The sequence below is a fragment of the Physeter macrocephalus genome, chromosome 1 (genome assembly GCF_002837175.3).
Source record: "Physeter macrocephalus isolate SW-GA chromosome 1, ASM283717v5, whole genome shotgun sequence".
Classification (NCBI taxonomy): domain Eukaryota; kingdom Metazoa; phylum Chordata; class Mammalia; order Artiodactyla; family Physeteridae; genus Physeter; species Physeter macrocephalus.
Genome location: NC_041214.2, coordinates 63,508,963 through 63,516,652, shown reverse-complemented (window position 1 = coordinate 63,516,652; position 7,690 = coordinate 63,508,963). Strand labels below are relative to the sequence as shown.

Below are 7,690 nucleotides of genomic sequence, written 5' to 3'. Positions count from 1 at the left end.
GCAAGAGGGAAGAGATATGGAAACATATGTATATGTATAACTGATTCACTTTGTTGTAAAGCAGAAACTAACACACTATTGTAAAGCAGTTATACTCCAATAAAGATGTTAAAAAAAAAAAATGTTTCTCGGGATAGGAAGACTTAGTTTTCACTCTACCTTTTCTATACTTGTTAAATATTTTTATGCCTTGTGATTTTGTTACATGTTCAAAAAAAAAATACTGTGATAAATTTCCACAGTATGTTTACTTAAATGCAGGATAAAAAATTATGCAACATGTCATCTAATTTTTTTACAGATATTATACATGTATAGAAAAAGACTGAAAAGATACATATCAAGTTATTTATATGGTAGTATTATAGGTTTTTCTGATTTTCTCAAACTTTACGGAAAAAAGGGAGTATCAAGTCTGAGAAGTAAAAAAACAATTTGCCTACAGATAACTGATGATTAATTTCAAGGAATTAGTGAGGATACTGTCTGAGGGTAAAGAAAAGAGAGGGAGAGGGCCACCAGTTCTGTTGACAGAATGAACCCTAAGCTGACAAAGAGTCTCTCCTAGTTGAGAAGAGAATTCAACTCTCTTCAACTAGGCCAACTTTTGAGCTTCTGTATTTGTCTTTTCATTGTCCAGTTTTAGCAAGAATATTGCTAAGTCGGTTTAGGCAGAATCTCTCACTCTCAATATCCAATCTCTCTCAATATCTGACCAGGTTCCTCATCCCCATCATCCTTTAGTTTAGGTGATGTCTAATCACCTTGACCTGCCTTCAGCAAGATTCTGGTAGGTCAGTTTCACCAGAATCCCCTCTTAACCCCTGATGTTTCCTTGGTTAACAGTCCATTCACTGACCTGACCCCCACCTTCTTCCTTGGGTATAAATTCCCCCTTTTCCTTGTTGTACTTGGAGTTGAGTCCAGTCTCTATACCCCCCAAACCCCAACTGCAAAACCCCATTATTGTGGTCCTCACACCTATTGCAGTCATCTTGAATAAAGTCTGCCTCATTGTTCTTTAACAAGGATCACAAATAATTTTTTCTTTAACCTATTCTCATGGCCATCAATCTACCTTGTCATTAGCTAAGTTATTAAGACACACAAATAATGTATCTATTTACACACACATGTATATGTAAAGACAGTTATAAAAAATCATCCAATACCTATTTTCATAACTATAGGTTATAAAAGAACAAATGAAACAAGTTCTTTTGTATGCTCAATTTTTTTCCTATACTCAAATATACTATATAGTTTACGCTCTCAGAAAAAGTTCCATTCCAGATTTGATATACAGGGGCACAGAATCATGGCTGCCACCTTGACAAACACTACTGGCCTTGGATAAGGAAACCTGGGTGGAATGGTAAGACCATATGAAATCCTTGTGCCAAGAAAAAAAACAGACTTAGTTTTATTTTTATTATTTTATTTTATTTTATTTTTTTTATTTTTTTTTTGCGGTACGCGGGCCTCACTGCTGTGGCCTCTCCCGTTGCGGAGCACAGGCTCCAGACGCGCAGGCCCAGCAGCCATGGCTCACGGGCCCAGCCACTCCGCGGCATGTGGGATCCTCCCAGACCGGGGCGCAACCCGGTTCCCCTGCATCGGCAGGCGGACGCGCAGCCACTGCGCCACCAGGGAAGCCCCAGACTTAGTTTTAAATAGCAAATGTTGGTTCAGAATGGGGGTGGGGAAGGGAAACAATGTGGGTTCATATTTATGAAGACCCACTTATTAAAAAAGCATGTTTAGGATAAAAGAAATAAGAATTATCAGTATAAAATGACTGTACCCTTTACAGTCCTATCCAAAACTAAAGCTAAGGAATCGTACTTAAGTAGGCGACATCCAAGGGATGTTTCCTCAGTTTCCATTTCACCACTGACTCTCCAAGGGGAGCTGATTGGAAGGCCAGGACAGCAGACCTGTCCCTGCAAGAGGGAAGCAACCCTGAGTGTCTCCCAGGGGCCAAGGAAGCGGGTCGGGGGCAGGGGTTCAGCCACAGCCACCGAGGCACTAACCAAGAACCTCTTCAGAAGAAGATGGGGAGAAAGAAGACAACAAATCTGAAGTGGAATATGTAAGAGAAACATAAAGCTGGAAGAAACTTCAGAGACAAGAAAGATAAGGCCTAGGGAAGATATGCAACTTGAGGCAATAAAAAGCAGCCAAAGGGACTGTATGGAAAAATGTATGTTGGAAAATGAGGTTTTGGTCATTTTACAATGGTTCCTGAACACCATAATCATGGAAACCAATGAAAACTTTCTTAGATGAAAATGTTAAACCCTACTTACTCCATAAACCACTGAAAGTATTCAAAATTCCATCATTTTGTTCTTTAAAAAAACCTCCCCGTAGAAGACAAAGGCTTTGATGGGCTACCCGTCCCCCAATTTTCCCTTGAAAAATGTTCACATTAACTACTGAGATGCAAAGATTTTTGAAGATATGATCCTTTTCCTGCATGATGTTTTAAACTACTTATGAATCAAGTCATGCTTCGTATACAATTCAAGAAGCTAATGTGCAAGTCCTTTTCAAGGCACCTTTGGGCTTGCTGTGTGATCTGGCCAGTTTAGAAGTATTAGTAGGGCCTGAGGGAAACAAACCATGCCTTCTTTTCACTGACCCAGTCTCTGCTTTTCCACTTATAACCCAATTAATTCTTAACAACACACCATACTTACTCTGCTTTCTCCAGTAGGTCTTTCTTGGCTGATCTTCCTATTTTACTTCAGTTTTACTGCCTTTAATTATCTCACTTTTGGTTCCTGGCATACCAAAATGCCATGTGAATAAGCTCTGTGTGAAAGATAGAAAATAAAATAACCGTCATTAATAGCCACCTAAATAACTGGAATTCAGTGTAACTGCATCCAGATCTCTGCTTAGAGAAACTGTAACTATTTGTAGGATTACAGCAAGTAACTTCTTTTTTCCAGCAAAAGGAAGGAAGGGGATACTTAGATTAAAAGTCACCAAAGACCCTGAGATATGGGTGCAGATAACATGGTATCTGTTTATAGAAATACTGCCTACATTGCAGTTTTCACCCACAGGTTCAGAGTCTAAACTAGGCTCTCAAACTTTCATTTCAGGACGTTTTGACACTTGTTGCATGTTAACGTGAGTAACATTTTTTAAAGTGAGAAATTACTGTGTTTTCCCAAACAAAAAAATTGAGTGAGCAGAGTGGCACTGTTTCACATTTCGCAAATTACTTTAGTATCTGGCTCAACGGCAGACAGCTGGATTCTCATCTATAAAATCAGCTGTGATATCACACATGTAGCTTTTGGAAAATCCACTGTACATTCATGAGAGTTTGAGAGTACAAAAGAGGTATATAACTTCATAGCATAATTACAATCAAATAGTTGTGTTATGCAATCATAGAAAAGTTTCCTAACAAAACCATCTGCATTAAACAATAGGATGGGAAGATGGGCACAGTTAACGTTCTGGTCTACTATTATACAGAAAATGGGATTAGCACTGTAGCTGGATTTGCTGAGCCTCACAAGTGAAGAAAGCCTCTGGGAGAAATAATGTATTGAGCCTTGTCCAGGGATTTTAAGTACCTTTTATCTAATCCTTAAAACAATCATGAAGGGTAGATATTATTTTTTTGCATGAGGAAATGCTCAGGGGTTAACAAGCTCATTTCCCTAGGATGTGTGACTGCTAAGTGTTGAAGCTTGAAGTTCAACCTCAGGTTTGATTTCAAAGCTCTTCAGTAAGCCACAATTATGGCTCAACTCACAACTGGAAATGTAGAAAGGGATCCAATGTATGTAAGTGAAAGAGCTTTCCAAATAAGAGTGACTGTGTAGATTACTGGCACCCAAAGGATCCCATGAGAGCCCCTTCAGTGTTCTCTTCTCCTGCCACAGGGAATAAACAGGATGTGTTCCAGATAGTACAGCTCAAGACAGTGGGACCTCTGTCAATCTGGGTCCTTGAGTGACTGTGTGGGGCAGTGGAGCAAAGCCCCAGGTGATTCAGAATGGATGTACAGTGTAAGCAAGAAATAAAGTTTGTTGTATCAAGCTGGAAGGGTTTTGTGATTATATGTTATGGCCTATCCTGACACATAAAATTCCTTATAATTCTCTGTACCCTTAACATTTCTTTAAGAATTAGCATGTATTATTTATATTATCAGAATTTATAAATCTACAGTAGAAAAAAGAACTTTGAAAAGCAGCAAGGCAAATATAAGAAAACCAGCAAAGTCAAAATTCAGTTTTAATTTCCACTACATTAATTGCTTTTGCACTGTATCGTTCTGAGATTCTTATATTTGCCTGTATTGGAAAATAAGGTCTTGATTCAGTGACCTGAATTTCCGCCTTAAGAAAAAGAAGAGTAAGGGAATTCCCTCATAGTCCAGTGGTTAGGACTCCACACTTTCACTGCTGAGGGCCTGAGTTCAATACCTGTCAGGGAACTAAGATCCCACAGGCTGTGTGGTGCGGCCAAAAAAAAAAAAAGAAAAAAGAAAAAGAAGAGTAAATTAAACCTCAAAGTATGCTAAAGGAGGGATATAATAAAAAACAGAAAACAATGAAATTTTAAAAACAAACAAAAATTTAAAAACAATGAACCAAAAGCTGGTTCTTTCTAAAAACCAATAAAATTGTAAACCTCCAACCAAACTGAGAAAGAACTTAGCAAAATTAGGAGAGAGAGGACCTCAGCACAGATCCTATAAACATTAAAAAGATAATAGGGGACTATTAAGAATAATTTTATTCTGGAACTTCCCTGGTGGTGCAGTGGTTAAGAATCGCCTGCCAATGCAGGGGACATGTGTTCAAGCCCTGGTCTGGGACGATCCCACATACTGTGGAGCAACTAAGCCCGTGCGCCACAACTACTGAGCTTGTGCTCTAGAGCCCGCGAGCCACAACTACTGAGCCCCCGTGCCACCACTACTGAAGCCCGTGCACCTGTTACAGCCCGTGCTCTGCAACAAGAGAAGCCACTGCAATGAGAAGACCGTGCACCACAACGAAGAGTAGCCCCCGCTCACTCCAACTAGAAAAAGCCCACCTGCAGCAACAAAGACCCAATGCAGCCAAAAATAAATAAATAAATATTTTTTTAAAAGAAGAATTTTATTCCAGTAAATGAGACAACTGTGATGACACACAAATTTCTGGAAAGACATGGACTACCAAAACTCAAACAAAAAGATCCCTAAAAATCCCTATTAAAGAAATTGATTTTGTACTTAAAAACCTTCCCACAAAGAAAATTCTAGGCTCAGATGTCTTCACTAATGTATTCTGCCAAACATTTAAGGAAGAAATACCAAGCTTAAAGAGAACAGAAGAAACGCATTCCAACTCATTTTACAAGACCAGAATTACCCTTATAACAAAACCAAAGACATTTCAAGAAAACTAAATTACAAAGCATCATCCCTCAAGAATATAGAGGCAAAAATCCTTAACGAAAAAATTAAATTCATTAATATATGAAAATAATAATATAACCTAATACATCACAGTGTATGCAATCTTGGTTTAACATTAGAAAATCGATGTAATTCATCATGTTAACAGAATAAAGGAGAAAAACTATATGATCATCTGAACAGATGTTGAAAAAGCATTTAACAAAATCCAACATGATAAAAACTCTCATGAAAACAAATAATAGAAGGGAACTTCCCAACCAGATAGAAAGCATCTACAAAAAACCCACATCTAAGCTCAAATGCTGAAAGAGTGGGCTTTTTCCTCCTAAAATCAGGAACAATGCAAGGATGTCCACCCTGCAACCCTCCTCAACATTTTATTAGACGTCCTAGCCAGTGCGGTAAGTCATTAACAAGAAATAAAAGGCATGTAGACTGTAAAGAAAGAAGTAAAGCTGTCTTTAATCATGGGTGACATGATCATGTACTTAGAAAGTCTGCAACAAGAGCTACAAAAGGTAACAAGTGAATTTAGCAAGGTTGTGGGTTAATTTTTTAAAAATTGTATTTCTATATACCAGTGATAAATAATTGGAAAATGAAATAACATTTGCCATAGCATCAAAACTGTGGAACATTTAGGGATAAATTTGACAAAGCACAGGCAAGCACAGTATTCTGAATATTTTAAACATTGCAGAAATGGCACTTGTGTTTGCTTTTGTGTAACTCGTGGACAAAGACTTACAGACAGATGCAAAAATAAATCCTCCTTTGCAACCCAGAACTCATTCTTCAGTATGAGTTTTGATACAGAAGAAGGAACATGATACCTAAAACAGGTTCAAGTGTTGGGGGTATTTATACACATAAAGGTTGCTTCCAGGACTATAAAATTGATAATTTAAAAGCATAAGATATGAGGGAAATTATCAGCTATACTGATTTAGTACTCTAATGTTGACATGAAACAAGGATGGCTTCTTTTTTAAGGCTTGTATCTTGAGAACACAATGTCTGGACTTTAAAAAGGTACTGGCATAAAGGAAACACTCCCACTTACCATTGCAACAAAAAGAATAAAATACCTAGGAATAAACCTACCTAAGGAGACAAAAGACCTGTATGCAGAAAACTATAAGACACTGATGAAAGAAATTAAAGATGATACAAACAGAAGGGAGATATAACATTCTTGGATTGGAAGAATCAACACTGTGAAAATGACTCTACTACCCAAAGCAATCTACAGATTCAATGCAATCCCTATCAAACTACCAATGGCATTTTTCACGGAACTAGAACAAAAAATTTCACAATTTGTATGGAAACACAAAAGACCCTGAATAGCCAAAGCAATCTTAAGAAAGAAAAACATACCCGGAGGAATCAGGCTCCCTGACTTCAGACTATATTACAAAGCTACAGTAATCAAGACAGTATGGTACTGGCACAAAAACAGAAATATAGCTCAATGGAACAGCATAGAAAGCCCAGCGATAAACCCATGCACTTATGGTCACCTTATCTTTGATAAAGGAGGCAAGAATATATAATGGAGAAAAGATAGCCTCTTCAATAAGTGGTGCTGGGAAAACTGGACAACTACATGTAAAAGAATGAAATTGGAACACCATACACAAAAATAAACTCAAAATGGATTAAAGACCTAAATGTAAAGCCAGACACTATAAAACTCTTAGAGGAATACACAGGCAGAACACTCTATGACATAAATCACAGCAAGATCCTTTTTGACCCACCTCCTAGAGAAATGGAAATAAAAACAAAAATAAACAAATGGGACCTAATGAAACTTAAAAGCTTTTGCACAGCAAAGGAAACCATAAACAAGACGAAAAGACAACCCTCAGAATGGGAGAAAATATTTGCAAACGAAGCAACTGACAAAGGACTAATATCCAAAATTTATAAGCAACTCTTGCAGCTCAATAACAAAAAAACAAACAACCCAATCCAAAAATGGGCAGAAGAACTAAATAGACATTTCTCCAAAGAAGATATACAGATCGCCAACAAACACATGAAAGAATGCTCAACATCATTAATCATTAGAGAAATGCAAATCAAAACGACAATGAGATATCATCTCACACCGGTCAGATTGGCCATCATCAAAAACTCTAGAAACAATAAATGCTGGAGAGGGTGTGGAGAAAAGGGAACCCTCTTGCACTGCTGGTGGGAATAATGTAAATTGATACAGCCACTATGGAGAACAGTATGGAG

General features: G+C 37.7%; 1 protein-coding gene and 1 non-coding gene across 2 annotated transcripts in view; one reads left to right on the top strand and one right to left on the bottom strand.

Moving 5' to 3' along the window:
- The window catches only part of GPR160 (G protein-coupled receptor 160), a 39,929-nt gene that overhangs the window by 2,919 nt on the left and 29,320 nt on the right, over positions 1–7,690 (bottom strand). The window contains exon 3 of the mRNA XM_024124434.2: positions 2,703–2,817. The gene's annotated coding sequence lies outside the window, so the exon portion shown is untranslated. The remainder of the gene's footprint in view (positions 1–2,702; positions 2,818–7,690) is intronic.
- On the top strand, positions 6,145–6,269 carry LOC112065073 (small nucleolar RNA SNORA40). The gene has a single exon (XR_002891827.1). It is a non-coding gene; the product is annotated as a small nucleolar RNA SNORA40 (small nucleolar RNA).